Below are 21817 nucleotides of genomic sequence, written 5' to 3' on the forward strand. Positions count from 1 at the left end.
TCTGGAGCGCTGCCCTAGCCACCGTGATTCCCTCATCCAGGATGGTGGTAAGGTCTGCGGCCTGGTCCTGGGGCAGGGCCTCAGCAAACCGCTTGAGGGAGTCCCACAAATTAAAATTGTACCTGCCCAGGAAGGCTTGATTGGCCTGAACTACAGGGCTGAAGTTGAATAAATTTTTCTCCCAAACAAATCCAGCTTCTTGCTGTCTTTGTCCCTGGGAGTGGAACCTGGCTGACCTTGCCTGTCCCTCTGGTTGGCTGCATCTATCACCAGGGTTCCCAGAGCCGGGTGAGTGAACAAATACTCGAACCCTTCGGCCGGGACATAATACTTTTTCTTGGCCACCTTTGACGTGGGGCGACCGAGGAAGGGGTTTGCCACAGGGCCTTTACAATTTTGAGGACCCTGTCATGGACTGTTAAGGCCACCCTCGCTGGGGCAGCCATCATCAGCACATTGAAGAGGGTATCATCGGCCTCCTCTAACTCCTTCACCTCCAGCCCCAAGTTAGAGGCTACGCTCTTGAGGAGCTCCTGGTGTGCCCTGCAATCCTCCAGTGGCGCCATATGATCCTGGGAGACTGCCTGGTCTGGTGAGGAGGAAAAGGACTGCCGTGGCGCGTCTTGCCGGTGTTCCCTCACCTGACGAAGGGATGCATCCGTAGAGGGTCCCCTCCATGGGGTCCAACTCTTCGTCCGAGGAGTGATGCGTATGGGCTTTCTCCCGAGCCAGAGACCCCACTGGGAGGATGGATTGTGTCCCCTGTCCCATCTGGATGCCCCATGGGGCCCAAAAAGGCCATTGCCCCTGGGGCCAAGCTGGGGCTGACTGTGCCGCCAGCTGTGGCGCCTTGTGGTGGCGTCGGCTGTGCCGCCGGCTGTCCCACCTGTGGGACCACGAGCCACCAGACCTGCGGTGCCATGCACGGCCTCAGTCCCGGGTGCCGCCCGGTGCTGGGGACTGTTCTCTCAATGACTCCAAGCTACAGGACAACAAGGACTGCTTCCATTGCTGCTCATGGTGCCAGCGATGCCTGGAGCGATTGCTGGGGGAGCATCCTCACTCTACCCCCGGTGGCCGTCTGGCGGGAGATCTTCCTTCCCATACCGGGAATCTCCACCGCCCTTCGGGGAGACCCAACGCGGGCTTGTCCCGGGACACCAGCCCCTTCTCCCTCTGTCGAGGGGGGGGGAGGGAGGTGGTGTGGGCAAGGCCAACGAGGCTCTTGCTGCCTGAAATGCCTCCGGTGTTGATGGCGTCGGCAGGGGCACTCTCCCATTTCCAGGAGTCGGGGGAGGCTTCCTGCTCGGAGATGCAGGCACCAGAGAAGACTCGACGGGCCATGGCCGGTGCATCTCCACACCCAACCCTGCCTGTACTGAAGGAGCAGGGGAATGTCTGCACTCTGCGCGCTGCCTCTTCTTCTTCGGCACCAGGGACGTTGCTCGGTGCCGAGTCGATCCCGGTGCCGGCGGTGTACTCTGCACCGAGGTGATTCTCGGTGCCGTGGAGCGGGACGGCTCGGATGCCAGGTGAAGCGCTGCCTCCATGAGCAGGGCTTTTAACCAGATCTCTCAGTCCTTCTGGGTCAGCAGTTTAAAAGCCCAGCAGATCTTATATTTATCCTTCCTGTGCTCTTCCCCCAGGCACTTAAGGCACTGATTGTGGAGGTCGCTGAGCGGGAAAGCCTTCCTGCAGGAGGCACACGGCTTAAACCCAGGCAACCGGGAAATGGCCCGGCCACCCTAAGTCCCTCAGGGACTTCCTATCTAACTACACTTAACAACTACTTAAAACTAACTTAAGTACTTTGAATAACAAGAGTTCAAACAAGGGGAATGGCACTTGCAGAGAGCAAGGCTAGTTTCAGCAACTGTCATGGGCAGAAAGAAGTAACTGAGGGGTCGTAGAGCCGTCAGTGCCTCATATACTGTGGCATGTGCGCGGGGCTCTAGGGGGCACCAGAGCCAACCCTAAGGGGTCTGCTAAGGGGAAAAAAGTTCCGGGAACCGTGCATGGTGGCATGCAATCACCTATACTGGAATGGATATGAGCAATCACTCGAAGAAGAACTATCCCTTTCTGTTTATATACTCTGTGGTCTGGTGCCAAAATAGGAATATGTATGTCATTTATCGCCCCACCACAGATAGGGAACCCCACTGCAGTAAAACCATCCTGTATGTCCTGCACATTGCCCAGAGTCACTACCCTTCTTAGCAGAAGGTGATTAATGGCCCTGCAAACCCGGATCAAAACAACCCCAACAGTGGATTTCCCAACTCCACAGTTGATTCCTCGGTAGCAGTTTAGCACTGCAAGCTTCCACATAGCAATCACCACTCACTTCTTTCACTGTCAAAGCAAGTCTCAATGCAGGGCCTGAGGAGACCACTGCACACAGTTCCCGGACAGTGGACTTGCACTTTAGAAAGTTTTGCAGCCACGGCTTGTCATCCCATACTTGCATAACAATGTAATCCCACTAGTCAGTGCTTGTTTCTCAGGACCAGAACCAGCACTCCAGCATGTTCAGCTGCTGCATGACTGCCAACAGCATCTGGGAATTGTTTCATTCCATGGCTTCCAGCAGGGCTACTTGAAGGACATTGCCATGTTCCGTGCAGCAGTTCCTCTTGTGGCTCTGGAAATACTCCGGGATAAGGCATGTGGTGTTTGCAATGCTCACAATAGTGCACAGCTGAGCAATGCTTCTCTAGAGATAGCATATGCATGGCTATGCCAGCCTCTTATTTTTAATAATAATAATAAAGAAAAAATTATTTCAGGTTACAGACGAAATTAGAGGAGGGAGCAAACTGCATCATGGGACATTGAAGCCATTCTCCCAGTGACCCCGCGAGATTGTTTTGGTCCCATGAGGCATTGCAAGCCCTTCCCAAAATCCCTTGTGGCGAGTTGCACTGTAGGATAGCTACCCACAGTGTACTTCTCTTAGCATTGATGCAAGTGCTGCTAGTGAGGACGTGCTGCACCAACACAAGGCGTGTGGTGTGGCCATGCACCACCAACTTAACTACTGCGGCGGTTGAACGTCGAAGTTCAACTTAAGTTTCTAGTGTAGACATGCCCATTGTTTCACTGCTATCTTAGATCTGATAGGTGGCCCGGGCAAGTGAGAAAGTTGGCTGATCCCATGTCCCACGGTTTCAACCATCCTGGAAACAGAGGTTATCTTGGTAGGCCATAGGGAGAGGCTCTGGCAAAGCCCGCATTAATTAATATCTGGTTCTCCTGCTATGAGCCCCACATAGGACCCCCTGAAAGGAGAAAGCTGCCTGTGCTCGCCTCAAGAGGGAACCACACCTGACTCCAAGTGTGGTATGGAGGCCAGAAGCAGAAGAAGCACAAAAGCAGATCACTCTTGGGGAAATTAGTGCCACGTTCCAGACACTTTCTCCCCGTTCTCTGTATTTGTGAGAAACTGCGATTTCTACAAAGCATAGAGGAATTATTCCATATGAATGAGGTAAAAGGAAGCTTTGACCAATTGGGGCGGTTCTTCCTGAGAGTGGCTAATCATGGGACCAAAATTCCAGAAGTGGAGTGGCAGATAAAGGTATGTGCTCATTAGTCCCAGACCAGAGTAAATATATGCAGCTATATAGATATTGTCTTTTGCTTGAGTTTATCCTTATTAAAAAAACTGCTAACATTTCCTATATTTATATTTACAATGTCACTTTCTAGTATACATTTACAATGGAAAAACTCCCAGTCTAGGGGGCATTTTCTCTGGATTTTTCTATTTTTACTTTGAAAGGCATACAGTCAAGTAACCTAGAAAGATAATTAATAAAATAATAGAAAATAATTAATAAAAAGCCCAACATTGTGACACTTTAGGGAGGTCCTACATTTGCTACGCTGCTACAATACCAGTAGAGGGAGCACAAGCTAAAAAACCCCTATTTAACCCTATTCTCCAAAATAAACTGATATCAAAGCTTTTTATCCAACAAGTCCAAATGGCCATTTTGGTGTTATTAGCCATAAGAAATACAGGGATAACTATAATGTTTACCAAATTAAAGATTAATTGATTTCCATAACATCCTTCTCATTATAATCCTAATTCAAGCACACAATTTTCTCTCTTTTTAGGATGAAAAAGTGAGGTTCTGTCTCTTACATGTCTGATTGATTGTGTCTGATTGACATTGTGGTATAAATTATGCAGTAATATAGCAACTTTAATTCAAAGGGCTCAAAGCACAAAAATGCATCATATGTAAAATGGAAAGAAGACATTCAAATTCTTAAAAGATTTATAAACTCAGTAAGAGTCACTTCCATAGTCTTGCCAAAACTATTGTTGCACAGCATTGGCTATTATATGTTTATGTTAGCAACAATGCTAGAAGCAGCTTTTAGTAGCCAGAGATGTGAAAATGTATTCATTGTGCTGGGAAAGTGAAATGGAAGTTATAGATGCTATAACGGAAGCCCATTTATATTTATTGAATATTTTTATAGTAAATAGCTTGAAATAAGCACAATATCCTTATCAAAAATTGAATATTTTGGGCAAGATTTTAAAAACAGAAATTAGAGTATGTAGCACTTCTGAAAATCAGGCTACTTATTTAAATGCCTAATAAGTATGGATTTAGGATCTTAATTTTGGACTCCAACTTTTGAAAAAAATCAGTCTAATTTTATTCAGTGTGAAGAAACATTCAAAGGAGGCAATATTTCTAAAGGACCTAGGAAATTATGGTCATGAAAGATCCAGAAATGAATAAATAAATGTGCCAACAACAGTATGTTGGGCATTTCACATATATACTGGAAATGGAAATTTGACTCCTGTCAAACTTGTAGTAGTCTACAAAACATTTCCACATACAGACTCCAGTGGTATCAATTCCCTAAAAATTCTTTTTCTGTTATACTACACTCCCAGAATACAGACAGCAGCAGTCATTGCTGAAGACATTTGGTGTTCTAAGTTGTTTAGTTACCGTTGACTTTGTTAGTTATTTTAAACCTTCTGCTTAGCCCAACACAGCATAGCTAAACTCTTATCTTATTTGCTTGTTTAGAAATTGCCAAATCTGTAAATATGATACTGGAATATTTCTTAACGTATGTAAACAGATAATACAGTACATACTGTGCCATTAGTATTTCATATTATTTGAATAACGTTATTTGGAGAGAGAGCACATGGAATATACCCATAACTTTACAAGCTAGTTAAACCTTAAGTCAAATTGCTATTGGTATCACGTAGCTCATAAACTAAGACTAATAAGATTGTTCTGCAAGTGTTTTCTATTGAGAAATAAAGAGTTACCTAATTTAACAACAACAAAAATGCCACCACCTTTTTCAGTAGATTAGCGTTGGCTGTTTTATGGTGCCATGAATGCAGGAAAAGAAAATTACTCCTCTATTGTTAGAATGATCATAGTACTTAAAAAAAAAAAAAAAAAAAGTCGCAGTGCCATGGAGATACCCCCATCAGAAAAGGCTTTGGAGAGTTTAATCAGATTGAAATAATTGGATTAAGTAAAAGCTTCTCATCTTTAATCCAAGTATACTTAGTAACAAACACTGAAAAATTAATCAGTCATATTTGCTAATCCTAGCAGTATCTAATATGTATAATCATTTTTGAAACATTGTATCTAGGGAACTAACTAAAGAGTAGCTCTATTGTGTCCTGAAAGCTTGTTTTAGGGAAGCCAGCAATGCCTAGCACAAACTACAAAAAACTTGAAGACAAAAATAAACAAGATCAGAAGAGACCAATGAGAAACAGGTGTACAATAATTTGTTACTTAGCTTTAAAATTGAAACTAGTTATGAGCCAGGGGACTGCTCAACTTTAGACTCAAATAAAACTTAATACATAAAACAAACTGCAAAACAAAGGATTGTGTTTCTGTTATATTTAGCTGTTTGCCTTTTGATTATTCTTCTGTACATTCAGGAATTGCTTATGTAGCCATAAACTGTAAAAACAGTCTAACGGCTTTGAGGAAGGCTTAGTCCGGAGGCGAAGGACAGCAACTGCTAACATTGCTGATATTTATAATACGTATTAGTAATTTCTCTGAGGTTTGTGTTTATTGGTACAGTTGAAAGTGAAGTCAGAGGAGCAACAAATGCATAAATTCCTCAGCTTCAGGCATTTAAATGTAAGGCACAAGAAGTGTTTGAAAAAGCTATACAATAATTAATAAATATCCAGAAGTAACAGAATCATAGGGCTGGAAAGGACTCAATATGTCATCCAGTTCATTCCCCTGTACTGAGGCAGGACCATCTCTGACAGGTGTTTGTCTAACCTGTTCTTAAAAACTTCCTAAGATGGAGATTCCACAACCTCCCTTGGTAACCTAGTCCAGTACTTTAACTAATCCTTAAAGTTATAAAGTTTTTCCTAGCATCTAACCTAAATCTCCCTTGCTGCAGATTAAGATGATTACTTCTTGTCCTTCCTTCAGCGGAAATGAAGAACACTTGATCACCATCCCACTTTATAAACAGCCCTTAACACATTTGAAGATCATCATCAGGTCTGTCCCCCCCCAATAGTCTTCTTAGCACTACACATTCCCAGGTTTCTTTGCTTGTTTGTTTTAAACTTTCCTCATAACAGGTTTAGAAAACCTGACCAGTCATTCTTATTGCTCTGCTCTGGACTCTGATTTGTCCACATCTTTCTTAAAGTGTGGCACCCAAAACTGGACACAATACTCCAGCTGAGGGCTCATCAGTGAGGAGCAGGGCTGAACAATTACCTCCTGTGTCTTACATATGACAATCCTGTTAATACACCCCAGAATGATATTAGCCTTTTTTCACAACTGCATTGCATAGTCATCACTAGTTCTTAAATAACTGGTGAACAAAAAAGGGCCAAATCTGACAAATAAGTTAGTTTCAGCTATTCATTGCAAACATCTCTGGCGTGAAAGCCTCTGAGAAACACAAAATTTAGTTCTCAAATTTTAAAAGCTTCTTTAAAAAAAAAATCCTATAAAATAGCTTCTCAGTGTCAATATCAATAAATCAGTGACAGAGTTTAGCGGTACCATTTTTATACCATGCCAGGAAAAGAAAATGAATGTTTTATATCACTGTAAAACCTGGAATCTCAAGATTCCAATCAAATAAAGTGTACATTTCTGGCAATCACAGATGGCAGGATATTAGACGTTAAAACCGTCAGTGGTCCATGACTGTATACTGATCCTAGATCTCAGACCACTGTAAATTTTCACATGACCTCAATTTATGGGAGAAGTAACATGGTATTATTACATTATTATTTGTACTGTGGTAGTGCCCAATAGCCTCAATCAGGATTCTGATTCACACTATGCTAGGCACTGTACAGACATATGCCATAGGTAGATAGCCCGTACTCCACAGAACTTACAATCTATGATAGGTTGTTTTTTTTTTTTTTTAAATGAATTGCTGTTGGAATGCTGCTCACAGAAACAGAATGTTACTTATCCCAGATGAGATTAATGGACAAATGGTAGGTAAAGGAGGCCGAAAATGCAACATAAATGCAATATACTTCATGGTTCTGTTTCCTCCATGGAAAACGAAGAAAGGAACTTAACACACTCCATGGTTTTGACAATATACTTTATGTGGTATAAATTAAAACGTTTAAATAAAGAATACAGTAGAGCATGGAAACACATACCATATATTGTGAAGAGATACAGTAAGCATCTGCATGTCATCTTAGAGCTTTGAGTTTTTCCTGATTAAGGAAACAGCTGTCCCAATAAAATTGCTCCATATCCACTGGTAATGATGAGTATCTTTAAGCACAGTTCCTCTGTTAAGCCACAAGCATCTGCTTCCTAATTTTCTGTTTATTTAGCCCTGTGTATCCAACCCTAGTGCTACAACAGCAAACTTAGATACTTCATTTTACGTGTTGTGAGCCACCATAGCCAAATAAAGGGTAGTACATTGCAGTACTTTGTAGTACTCTTTTCAGACAGTTGACTGTTGAAAGTTGATTTGCAGCAGACCCTGTGTGAATAGGGGGTATCACCTAAAAAACTCTTAATAGATGCTATGTTGTAAATCAATAATTACATTCTCCAAGCAGCATAAAGCAGTCACAGATTCATTTTTGGCCTCATAAATCTGGATATATCTTTTAATTCTAATGCCATTAACTGACTTAGAGCCATGACTTAGCAATAGAATAAATTCCTAAAGTACTATGGTAGTCGCATAAAGACTGAAATTATATGGTGATGGCATGCAATTTGTGCAGACAGTGGTGGTCCTATTTGCTCTTTAATGTTAATAGCAAATGAGGTGGGTTGTTAAATTTCAGGTTCAGTATCACAGGAAATTTGCGAGCTAGTTCTATTTGCTTGTGGGAAATGAACTTCCTAAAAATCCTTATTCATGTTAAATTTTGTAGCATGATAATATAAATAGGTGCATTATTTTACTGAGTATTCCTGTTCGTCGATTTATGCTTCCAGTCAATTTATTAATTTTGGTATCTGAATTTCTTATTGGTATGTCAGAACAATGAGTTCCTCAGCTGGTAGGACTGTAGTGTTAACTATTAGAAGTAAGCCATAGTATACCAAGACACTCCCCTTTTGATGGAAAAAGAACAGAAACCAGGCAGTTGGGGATTAGCCCTGGGATACAAAGGGCTGAGGAATTCCTTCATATTATAAAGGTGATCATCTGTATAATAGTAAGTACTGTTTTCATTCTGTTCTGAAGTCACACTTTCCTGTGAAGAATCTATATATTTCTAAACAAAACATTTTTTGCAAGTGACTTGAAACAATTCTTTGCCTTTAACTTAAAAAAGTGGAGGTAACACAGGCGGAAGAGCTGATTATTGTTACTTCAAAAGTGTTTGAGGTAAATAGACTTGCAGGTTTCATGTAGTGTAAAAACATAGGATTTGAAGTCCTATGCATGCACTCCTATGTCTGGCACCTGCAATTGCCTCCATGAGAGGAATGAGACCAACAACAGGTATAGAAACTGTGCTTTTGTTTTTAGAAGTTGTGAATAGTTGTGCATTAGTCAAACTTTTGTAAACAGTAGTGGACTGACAGGAAGAAGTGCAAGATGGCAGCTCAAATTTATTATTTTTTTTTGCAGGACAACAAATTTCCTCAGTTTGTCTGCCAAAGTTTTAAGGTGAGGCATCATGGGTGTAGCATGTATTCTGTTGTGGGTGTTTCAACAAATATTCACTAAATACAAAAGTCTAAAATGCACCAGTTCAATATTTCTTTCAAGAAAAATCAATATTTAAAGCTTACTTTACTGTCATTTACACACAAGATCTATGTTGTCCAAGCTATTATACAGCACTATCATTATGGTAGCTGCATACTATTCCTCCCCTTGGTACAGGAATTCCAGTGAACGCTAGTGGGATTTGTCTATGCAAATAAAAAAAATACAGTACTCCTTTAAAGAGTAACTGTTTCCTTTACTGAACATGAACCTGCAAAAATCGAATATTTAATATTTAAAAATATTTCATGTTTAAAGGGTAAAGTACTTCTAATTGTTAAACCAGGATTGAAATTAGAATAGGAATTACCAGCTCTGACTGTGAGCTCCCATACTAGAAACATCATATATTAGTAATGTAATGTATACTATAATTATACTAAACTTATACAGTGTCTATCATTGACAGGTAGATATTTTAATAGAGATCCCCCATCCATTTCCTCCTGTCCCCCTCCCTCTGAGACAGACCACATATTTTTCACTTAGTTTGGAAGAACTGATGATTGAAGCAGTTTTAGCTTTTTTTCTCCATAGCAGTTCCACTGAATTTGGGACTTTTTTAATTACATTTGCAGAGATCAGACCCAATAGTGGAGATATACAATTGGTATGTTTTGGGGTAAAAAGTTGCAGCGGATTGGAAAACTATTTAAATTATTTTCTTCCTATCAGTGCAAAGATTTCCAATTTTAATGAGATGAAGGGGGTAAAGATTATTCCCAAGGGCCCCCTTTTCTTGTATACAACAGAAGAAATGGAGACAGATTTGGAATCCAGGATTGTGACAACATGCATTGTGTAGCTGTGGATTCAGTTTCAAAGATGGTTCTAATCTGAATAGGGACTATGTAAAAACTGGTAATTTCTTGTTATTAGATCTATGCGGTGTGTATCTTCAGAGTCATATCTGCTTAGGCAAGTGACAGTAAATTTTTATGCTTTTCACTCCTGATAACACTAACAGCTAACTGCACATTCTTGTTGTGCATCAGCAGAAACGTTTAGCGAATTCCAGTGATGTCCATGAATCCCATTAAAAGCAAATGCTGCAGAGATGTCACTGAGGGCCAAATTCAGTCTGTAACTCCTTTACTGTATATGTGAAAAGACGTGAAACCAGAGATGGCAGGGCTAGCAGTTAGGGGAAAAAAATATTTGTAAACTTATATAGAAATTACTGAGAGGCAAACATGGAATCCCATTACATTTTAACACAGTCAATTTTCAGAGGAGAGCAACCTTTTTAGGGTTAGTATACTCAGCATCTCTCTCAATTCTTCAACAACTCTGGCCATCACCTTCATATGGCACATCTGCTAGAAGACACAAAATAAATCCTCTCCTGAATGGCTGGTTTCTTAAAGAAACCTCACTAGTAATTAAAAGAGAGGGGCTATTAGCCAGTCCACTGATAAAATCTCGCATCAAAGACATCAAACCTACTGGCTTTGTCAAAACAAGTCTGACTAATGCTAAGTGCCTGTACCCTTTGTTGAATTTAATATGGGAATTGTGAAGTCTTTTGCAGTTTGTGTATACATATAAATAAAAAGCATTAAGAAAGGGGGACCATGTGATCTAAGTAAGATCAACAAAGAGATCAAGTTTCTAAACCTTGAGGGAGAGTCATTTATTTATTACTGATCTTTTTGTTAGTGTAAGGTTCTCTCTATCACGTGAGTAATAGTTTTATGATTTGCCCAAGAATAAGTTTAAGGGAATAACGAGAGTCCAGTAGCACTTTAAAGACTAACAAATTTAATTTCTGCAGGCATAAGCTTTCGTGGGCTGCAACCACTTCATCAGGCATCCCACGAAAGCTTATGCCTGCAGAAATTAAATTTGTTAGTCTTTAAAGTGCTACAGGACTCATTATTTTTGCTGTATACAGACTAACACGGCTACCTCTCTGGAACTTGAAGGGAATAGAATACAAAAGGTAAACAGGTAATTGCCATCCAAATTTTTCCTTAGAGTTCGAAATGAATGTATTGATTAAAGTGCCGTGCTGCCAACATGTGATAAATTTATGAGCAATTTCAAAGTGCTCTCCCCAAATTCTCTAATTACGGAAAAAACATACCCGCTCATCAGCTGAAACCTATCATTTATGTCTGTTAATAAAACCATAATATTCTATTTCTTTTGCAACTGAAAAATGAACATTTTATTATTTCTGAATGATCCTCATGTTTGGAGGACCAGAAACGATAACTAGAGGTGTCTATGAAGAGCCAAAGTATTAGTATGTACAGATAGTATGAGTTACCTCTCTCACTTCCTTTTCCCTATTAAATGCAATCTCTTGGATTTCTCCAGCTGCTCCAAAGTTTCTTCCAACCCTTCTGTGTCTTGAAATCTTCACTACTACAGGTGGCTGTGATTCACACCACCTACTAATCCTTTTTGAATAGCTGAAACAGGAGCAATCATTCTACAAATTACAGCAATAGCACTTTGAACACTGTTTATTCTTTGTACTGAACAATGGTAGCAATGTCAAAAAACTGTTCTGCATTATGATTTGAACCCTATGTACACTTTTATGTTGCAAGATGCACTAAAGGAGATGAAGTAGAGAATTTTAGAGAGAGATGCTATCATTCAGGCAAAAGCAAGGGGAAAATTAAGGTACTATATTTAGGACAATAATAAGGCGCTACAGATAGTATTTCATGCAACTCTTCTCTAATACTGTACTAGTAGAAGTATATTCTGAAACACTCAACCTTCATTCATACACTATATTTTCAAGGACATCATGTCACAGCACTAATATTTTATCCCATTATTTAATTACTCTGTTTAAGTGAACAATTCTAGCCAGGCTTCATTGTATTTTTTCCTCGTTCATCTCTTGGAGAAAAGTGTTTGCTCTCAATATGCTGGCATGAAAATTAGTTCCAAATAGCAAATTCTAATAGCAAAGTTATTGGCCAAGTGTTTCATCATTTCTAAAGACAAAACTACGAAGTCACGTCAATGTTTGTTTTGGTGATTTGTTTTAGCTCTTTATTTTAATATCATTTACATGATTGAGCTGCTTACAACTTCATGTGTACATTCTTTTTTAAAGGCTGTTATGAGCAAGGAGGTACCCACCCCATCCTACTCTGCCTCTCAACAGGCTTTGGGCCAATTGGCCAACACAGCAAGTTGCCAGCAATTCTCTAAGCAAATCAAGAGAAGCAGATGGAGTGTAACATTGGCCTTCACCTCCCCAGCTGTGTGGAAAGACTGTTGCCAAGTCTACAGTTACCTGTAACAAGATGGAAGTGTTTGTCTGGAACACCCGAGCAGATGCTGATTCTGTAAGAAAAGTGGTGTCTCTAGACTCAGACAGGCAACTGGTTTCTGCACTTGGATAGAAAAAGGGATGGGAGTAACACTCTGGAAAAAGCAGATCTAGGATATAGGCCGAGTAGTCCTTGGGAAGTTACCCTAGAAGCAGGCAATCCAAATGAGAACATTTGAGTTTCATACTGGTTTTGTATGTTAATAATAGGAAAGGATCTGGAGTTCAGCAAACCCTTGAACTAAAGAATGTACTCCATTACATTATGATCTCCAGGACTCAGTTTGCAAAGATACCTAGCCATACCTGCAAAATTTAGACAACTGGTCTCAAGGGAGGAAATAACTCTAAAGAGACTATTAACAAAACTGAATCAAGGTCTTTTGCAAGACCTTAACAACTGCTGCTTTAGAAACATAAGAACAGTCCTACTGGGTCAGACCAATGGTCCATCTAGCCCCGTAACCTGTCTTCCAACAGTGACCAATGCCAGGTGCTACAGAGGAAATAAACTGAATAGGCATTCATCAGGAAATCCATCTTTTGTCCACTCCCACCTTTTGGCAAACAGAAGCTAGGGACACTAGTGTTACATCCCTGCCCATGCTGGCTAATAGCTATTGATGGCCCAATCTTCCAGGAATTTATCTAGTTCTTTTATGAACCGTGTTGTAGTTTTGGTCTTCACAACATCACCTGGCAAAGAGTTCCACAGGCTGACTGTGCATTGTGTGAAGAAATACTTCCTTCTGTTTGTTTTAAATTTGCTGCCTATTAATTGCATTAGGTTACCTCTAATTCTTGTGTGTTATGTGAAGGAGCAAACACTTCCTTAATCACTGTCTCCACATCAGTCAAGATTTTATAGATCTCTATCATATCCCTTCTTAGTCATCTCTTTTCCAAGACAAAATGTCCCAGGTTTTTTAATCTTTTCTCATACGGAAGCTATTCCATACCCCTATCTTTGTACTTTTCCCAATTCCAATATATCTTTTTTGAGATGGGGGGACCAGATCTGCACACAGTATTCAAGATGTGGATGTACTACGGATTTATATACAGGCGTTATATTTTCTGTCTTATCTGTCCCTTTCCTAATGCTTCCTAACATACTGATAGTTTTTTTTGACTGCCCTGCACATTGAGCGGATGTTTTCAGAGAACTACTGCTCACAATGACTCCAAGAGCCCTTTCTTGAGTGGAAAAAGCTAATTTAGAGCCCACCATTTTGTATGTATAGTTGGAAAACAATCTTAATGTGATTACTTTGCATTTATCAACATTGATTTTCATCTGCCATTTTGTTCCCCAGTCACCCAGTTTTGTGAGATCCCTTTAACTCTTTGCTACATAGAGTAGCTTGTGTATCTTCCATTGATTTCCTAACTTCTACCTACCACAGCGTCCCCACTATGCTGCACCGACGGGAAACGTGCTCCCATCGGTGCAGCGTTACTCTTTTTGTGGGGGTGGATTAACAGCGTTGACTTCCGGATCGATTGAGCGGGTCTCCACTGCCGCTCAATTGATCCTGCAGAATCGATCCGGTGGTGCCAACAGTGCCACCGTCAATATAGATGTACCCTTTGTTTCCCATCTTTTAACTTTGCTTAGCTTGCAAAAAGCAGCTGACAGCCTAGAAACCGAAAACAAAAAAAAAAAAAGACAGCCTTTACATGACTCCCTTATACTAACAAATCAGAGTCTCAGTGGAGCTGGAATGGACCTGAGTCATAACAGGGAACTGCTGGCAGAAGGATGATTGCTTTTTGCTAAATGAAAGCTGACTTGACCCACAGAAATACAGTTAAGACGACCAGATCAGCAACTAACTTTTAAAGTTTTGTCAGTCTATAAGGTTGTGTTTGTTCAAAAGTGTAGTCCCCTATCCTCCCTGTGGCAAAATGATCACCTTGGCCTGCAACGCAGCTGAAAAGAAAGACTAGAATTCCACAGAATTAGTGTCATAGGGCTTCAGGCCAGAAGGTACCACCAGATCATTTAGTCTGACCTGTATATCACAGGCCACTAGCTACCACCTTGCCATCCCTACACCAAGTTCAACAACCAGAATTAGACCAAAGCATTAGCCCTCAAGAGACTAAATAATCAGGTGCCACAGGCAAAGAAAAGGGCAGACTCAGGTTCACCAATGCCCAAGGCTCCTATCCAGTTAAGTGAAATGTAGACTGAGAATCCTCACAAGTGACATGTACCCAGCGCTGCACAGGAAGATGAAACATCCCCAAGGATCCTGCCAATGATGTAAGGAAAATTCCTTTCCGACCCTAAATAAAGCCTTTTATAGTTATTAGCTATCTAAAAAGTGGTATCTGTGTAGACTTCCTCTACTACAGGGCCTCTGAACTTAATTGAGTGTGCTCCAGTTGGGAAGATCTTGAGTGCTGCAGTCCAGCCTTAGAGACTACAACTCCCATGATACCTTGGGGAAGACAGGCAGACTTCCACTTCCAGGGGATGCATGCAGCAGGGACAGCATGAGGCGGACTTGGTTTTCGAGGGGAGCTGAGATCCTGGTCAGGGGAACTGAAGTTGCTTTGTGGAGCTCTGTCCAAGCTGCTGCTGAGAGTCTGCTGGGGTTTTGACCAAGCAGGGAGCCATGGAGGCTGTTGCTGGGCTTCACTGGAGCTAGGGCACAGATTGTTGCTGTGCCCAGAACTGACTGAGGCAGGCCTGCAATGAAGACAGGGAGAGTAACCACCACCCTTGTTGTTTGGGAAAGTGCTTGCAAGGGAAGGGGGACAGCAAAGAGACTAAACCCTAGTCTACACTTACCTGGCAATTTGGCAGCAGTCGACAGGAGTTATGCAAGCTACGCAGAGTAGCTTGCATAACTCCCATCGACTGCTGTGCTTCCCTTCTGCGCACTGTTTTCACTGCACTGCACACAGCGCTACGCCACTTGAGGAGGTGGATTTACTGTGTCGACTTCCTGATCAATTGAACAGGTCTACACTGACCGCTCAATTGATCCAGAAAGATCAATCTGACGGTGGCAACTTTGCCACCATCAGTATAGACATACCCTAAGGGATTGCCTGAGTCTCAGAAGAGATGAAGTGGTCTTATTGTCTAACCAGAATCCAGGAATACTGACCCTTGGTTAACATAACTCCTGTCCACAGCAGGGGTGTGCAGCTTCGATTGAGCTCAAGTTAGAATTGCTCTGGCTGGACTGTTTTACTGCACCAACAAAGGGCTGTCCCCAGCTTCAAGATCTTCAAGCGCACCCATCCAAGCAAGTGTTTGGAACTCAAATTCAGAGAGGAGTGCACACTCAGAGGTGGGGTAAATGGTGACAGTGTAAATGTAAGGTGGGTTAGTTTCATTTACTACTGTACATTGCATTTATTAATTGACTTACTGAAGTACCCCCTACCGATTTAAAATGGTTGTGACATTTTCATTCATATCAATCTATTATGATTTTTTAAATTGTTAAGTACATCATTAACTCTAATCTAAGTGTATAGTGGGTGTACATTGTTTATAAATGGTACTCCTGAATTAGACCCATTGCACATATTAGCTCAGGCTTACTCCTGGAGGCTCCCAAAGCATGCTATTGAGCTTGTACAGGGCCAGCTGCAGTCACCACCATGATTAATTTCCTTTACAAATAAAGGGAGTGCAGCAGACAGATGGATTGAAGATTCCCACATATCCATCACCACCACTGGGAAACTCAGGCTCTCCTTTACTGTCATCATCATCAGGTGCCCGGGCACACAGGTAAGTGTTGCTGGCTCCCAAGTAACAAGGGGAAAGGGTAGTGGTGGTGGTGGGAGGATTACACTTAGATTACCTAAATTAGGACAAAGTAGAACCAAAAGTGTCTGAATAGAGACAGCCACTGCCAAAGATCAAGCCACTGCATCTGGGAAATGATGCCATCTTGTTTCCTCCTCTCTAAGGCTATATGCATACTAACCAATTGAATCATTGATGCGTGTACAGATGAGACAGCACCACCGTAAGCATGCAACAGTGGTGCAGCATGTCCACATTAACAATGCTCTTTCATGTATATCTTGGTGGCAGTTTGCCCAAAGTCCGCACTGAGGTTAGTAGTTGCATCGTCCTAAAGTATCCCAGAATTCCCAATACAACAGTGGCTCCTTGGAATTTCAACAGGCCAGGGGAATTATGTGACAGAAGAGATGAAATTTCCACAGGGAGAAATACTGAAGTCCCCTGGTGCAGAAGCCATTCCTTAGGACTCCTCAGAAAACTGAAGCCAGATCAGAAAAATTCAGAAATGTGTAACAGGATCTTCTATTGACCCTCCCTGTAATAGATTTTAGAATCCATATAAAAATTCAGACTGATTTCTGCTGACGCACTATGACGGGTGAAGTTTGCTAACCCCATATTTTATATAAGTGGCAATGGCTCATTGGCCAGAGAGAGCTAGACCGTGGGGGCAGAGGTCCTAGACTGAAACCTTAGAATAAACTAGCATTGGGAAGAAACTTTAGGCTGGGGCCTTAGTTATTTCAACCAGTAATAAAAACTCTAGGAGAAAGGATGAGCTTGGGCCCCATTCCAAACTGTGTCCCGCCCCCATGCTAGAAAGAAACAGAGACTGTTAAAGAAAAATACTGAAGGGGTATGTATTCAGGGTTGAAACAGACCAGAAGGTCTGCCCCAGGCAGTTGCTCAACAGGATTTACACACTTATGGCTTCAAATTTTCCTTTAGATCCGTGACCTAGGACTAACCTGTCAAAGCTGTGATCCTAGAGTCTATGGCTCTGGAGACCATTCTTCCATAACTAAAGCACTGGACCTCATCGTAGAATAATTTTAGCTCTCATTAGACTTATAGTGAAACCTGACAGGATAGCTTTTGAAGGTAGTTGGGCTTGGCAGACTGCAGTTTATCCTTAGTCAGGAAGAGCAAATGCTCAGTTAATGGTAGCATCTAGCTGTTTTCCTCAAAATTTGGGGCCCTTGAAGGGAAAATTAAGGGTAAACCTTAGTTTAGAAGCAAAATCTCCAGCTTGATGTTTTAGCCATAATGCTCATTTTGCACTGATATTTTTAGTGTTGCTTAAACAAAAGAAGAAGGGGCATCAGTTGCAGTCAGCAAAATCTGGTTTATATACTTAAGCCATTTCCCCCTCTCTACCCTCTTCCCCCCCACCCCCACATATTGTAACTTGAATTTAACAACTTCCCTGATCCATGCAACAAGTGAAGCCTAAGGAATGAGTAGATAGTTAGGGTTCTTGCTAAAACTGATCACCATTGTGATGGGCTGAATTAATCTCTGTGTCAAAAGGATGCTTGCAATAGAGTCTAATAGAACAGAAAATTTTGCACATGCCATTGACTACTAAGCATATTTGGGAAGCATCCTCAAGCTTGCAGGCTGATTTGAGGAATTTGCTACTGGCTATGAAGGGAACTAATGAGAGAATATTTACAGTCTGGGAAAACCCTGGTTTACTGTACTCTTGACTAGGGAAAGTTCTCTTATTCTATCTAAGAAAAAAAATCCAGTCCTTTTTCCCTATAGACTTGCATTATCTGTGAAAATAGATGTCTAGAATCTTAGATATTTTTCTTATTCCTCCCTGTTATCACACCTATCTTCAGAATTATCTTGTACTACCTCCTCAAATGGGTATACCCCTCAGTTTGCTTATGAGCCGAGAAAACAAAAAAGCAACTTCCTTCACAGCTGATCTGTGCTCTGGAAAGCTTGCTATAAGGCAGAGCTGAGAAATGCTTCTTAAGAGGCCCCTTTTTCTAGTAAGACAGGAACTAACCTTGTTCTTTAAGTTACCAAAAAAGCTCAACATTAGAATACTATTGCTTTTATTTTGTAATATATACCCACACACACACATGCACGCAACAGGACAGCATATCTTTTTTTTTTCTTCTATTTATTGTCTGTAGACAGACTGCTCATATTTTACCATTTACAGTACTGATCAAATTAAATATTCAACATATAATTAAACGGGAATATCACTAAAAATGAAAGCTGGTTGTATAATTAGCAATAATTTATTGACTGGTGGAACACTTTCTACAATAAAAATAAATTTGCATGTAAATGACTTGGGTTCTTTGATATCCTATCTACATTTCATACACAACTGAAAAAACAAACAGTATATTCTGTGACTAACATTGCTTCATTTACATTCTGATTGTCCAAATAGCTCAGGAGACATATCCCTTGAAATCAGAATTTTGTCTCTTTTCACATTTTTTATCTGAATTTCAGACAATTGGGGTATAGCAGCACTCAACAAAATAAACCTTTTTACTTGTTTCATTCTGCAAACAGACAATAGCACTAAAATATAACTGTCTCCATTCATCTTCCTGGAATGTTAACTTATAGCTATCTGAATGCCAAACACAGCTGGTCAGAGAAATTTCAGCTCAGCTATAGTCTGCCAGAACATGCAGTTCCATCAGAATCAAAACACTTCATGAAATCAGGTTGACTTCACTGGAAATTTGTTTGGAGAAAAAAAATGAAATGAAAACCAAAAGTTTCAATAGTGTTTAAATGTCCTGTGTTGACATTTTCAGAACAAAACATTCTGATTTTCCATTTTGAAACAGCTTTTCATTTTAATTTTTTATTTAATTCTAAGTTTTAAAATAAAGTTAATATCAAAATAAACATTTGCTCAACTCAAAGCAATTACTTTTTCCCCCAGAATTTTCCTTCATGGAGAATTTCTAAGTTTACAGTTTTCATTTCCGATTTGGAATGAAGCCAAATTTCAAAATCTCAACTTCCTTCACAAAATGGAACTTCCATCCTCTGCACACATCTCAAACAACTCCAGTTATGAGGGGTAAGCAACTTCCCTTTCTTCTTCGAGTGCTGGTCCCTATGTGTATCCCACTGTGTGTGACTGATAAGAACTACTTGGAAAGGAGAGTGCAACATTGCACAAATGCTTGTAGAACCATTGTCCCAAAAGATGCATCAGTGGAGGAGGCTCGGACCAATGTATAGTGTCTTGTGAATGTTTGGTTGGAACTCCATGTGGCTGCCTTGCAAACAACAAGCAGAGGTACGCTCTTGAAGTGATGCTACTGAGGCTGCTTGTGCTCCTATAGGGTGAACTGATAAAGCTGATAAAGTAGGATATAACCAGAAATCCACTTACAGACCTTCTGGGAGGCCATAACTTGTCCTTGGGCTCATTCCTCCATGGCAACAAACAGCTCAGGTGACTTTCTGACCTGTTTTATTCTCTCTAAGTAACATGCCAAAGCTCATCTCACATTGAAGGAATAAAGTCTTTTCTCTGGGGACGTGAGGCTTTGGGAAGAATATAGGTTCGCTGACAGTCTAGTTTATGTGAAACTCCAAAACTACTGTAGGGGTGAATTTTGGATGTAGTAGCAGCAAGACTTTGTCTTTATGAAACATTGCACATGGAAGGTCTGCTATTGCAGCCCCCAGTTTACCTATCTGTCTGGCCAAGGCAATGAGGAAGATAAGTGCTTCACCTATCTGTGAAGGTCAACAGGTAGCCAGGGGTTTGAAAGGCAGCTTGATAAAGTGTTGGATGTGATAAATTAAGGTTCCATTGAGGGGTCAGTCTTATGACCAGTGGAAAAGTTCTAATTATGGCCTCTAAGAACCTGGAGGTGAGTAGGTGAGCAAATATACGGTAGCTGTACACTGGAGGGTGACGTGCTGATTGCTGCCAGGTGAACCTATATCGAACTAAGGGAAAGAACTGCCATCTTGAGGATAGGGCGGTAACCCAATGTATCAGAAATATTTGTTTTCTCAGGGGACATATGGTGTTGGGCCCAGAAACGCTTCTACTTGGCTAGGTAACATTTTCTGGTGGACTCCTTTCTGCTCTTAGAAAGAATGACTTGCACAGTTGCAGAACAGGAATGTTCTAGATCCAATGCTTATCCAAAATACCAAGGTGAACAGCTTCTGGATTGGGATGTCTGACCCAGCCATTCTTGAGTCAAGAGGTCTGTGAAGAGAAGAATGCTGATAGGTGGCTGGGCTGACATATACAGAAGACCTGGGAACCAGAACTGTCTAGGTCATTTGGGTGTGAAGAGAACAACTCATGCTCTGGCCTGTCGAATCTTCCACGCTACCTGAGGAAGCAGCAGGGTAGGAAGAAAGTCATGGTTCAAACCATCTATCCAAGGAAGTAGGGAATCATCAATCTCTGGAGAACTGGTCCTAAGCTCTCCTGGAGTGTTGGTGCAAATCACTTGCCAGGATTATCCAAGGGTATCTCACTTAATCATTTCCCTGACATTGCAGGAGGCCTTGGGTACTGGTGTATCTTGGTCCCTCCTATTCTCTGCCTGTGGCACGTAATAGTCTAGTCTCCTATGGACTGTAATACTTAGGACTAATTTCAATTGTTGGGTTTTAATGTGTGGGTGGTGGGTGGTGCTGGTGACCTGTGATACGCAGCAGGTCAGACTAGATGATATGGTGGTCCCTCCTGGCCTTTAACTCTATGACTATGGAACAGTATGTGCTGCATTTCCTATTTGTCTGGGAGGAAGCTTTCTTAGCTCAGATTCCAATACAGGGCATTTGCAGGACTGCAGCTTGGTCATCCGTTCATGCCTTCCCATCCCACTATGCCATCACGCAACCAGCCCTGGGACAGTGCAGGCTTTGACAGAGTGGTTTTTCAATAAGCACGTCTGTGAACTCCTGGCCCACCTCCGGAGGTGGTGCTTGTGAGTCACCTGACACAGAAACACTCAAAGAAGAAAAACGGTTACTAACCTTCTGTAATTGTTCGAGATGTGTTGCTCATGTCCATTCCATAACCCAGTCTCCTTCCCCTCTAGCCAAATTCTGGCAAGAAGGAACTGGGAGGGAGGGGAAAATGGACCAGCAGCGCCCCTTTTACTGGTGCATACATGTGCCACTGCACAGGGTGCTAGAGCTGGCCTTAAGGATACCACTAAGGGAAAAATCTCTGGCACCGGTGCATGTGGCGCACACACCTGACATGGAATGGACATAAGCAAGCACTCGAAGAACTAGATGATACTATATAAACCTTTAGATGTTAAGTTTATATATATATGATCTAAAGCTTTGAAGGGGGGAAAAAAATGTAGGAACCAGAATAAAAAATGTGCAAAACTCTTCAACAGGCAGACTTTCATCTAGGACACAGTCAGCATTTTAAAAACCATGGCATCAAACAGAGTAGACACCTTTCATATTTA

The 21817-nt window shown here is 41.4% G+C and overlaps 1 protein-coding gene across 1 annotated transcript in view; it reads right to left on the reverse strand.

The window, feature by feature from the left end:
- MAN1A1 (mannosidase alpha class 1A member 1) overlaps nt 1-21817 on the reverse strand; it is a 223699-nt gene that overhangs the window by 103380 nt on the left and 98502 nt on the right. The window lies entirely within an intron of this gene.

This window comes from Emydura macquarii, unplaced genomic scaffold, assembly GCF_026122565.2.
Source record: "Emydura macquarii macquarii isolate MOO-44397 ecotype Brisbane River unplaced genomic scaffold, CSIRO-AGI_Emac_v2 contig_1146, whole genome shotgun sequence".
NCBI lineage: Eukaryota > Metazoa > Chordata > Testudines > Chelidae > Emydura > Emydura macquarii.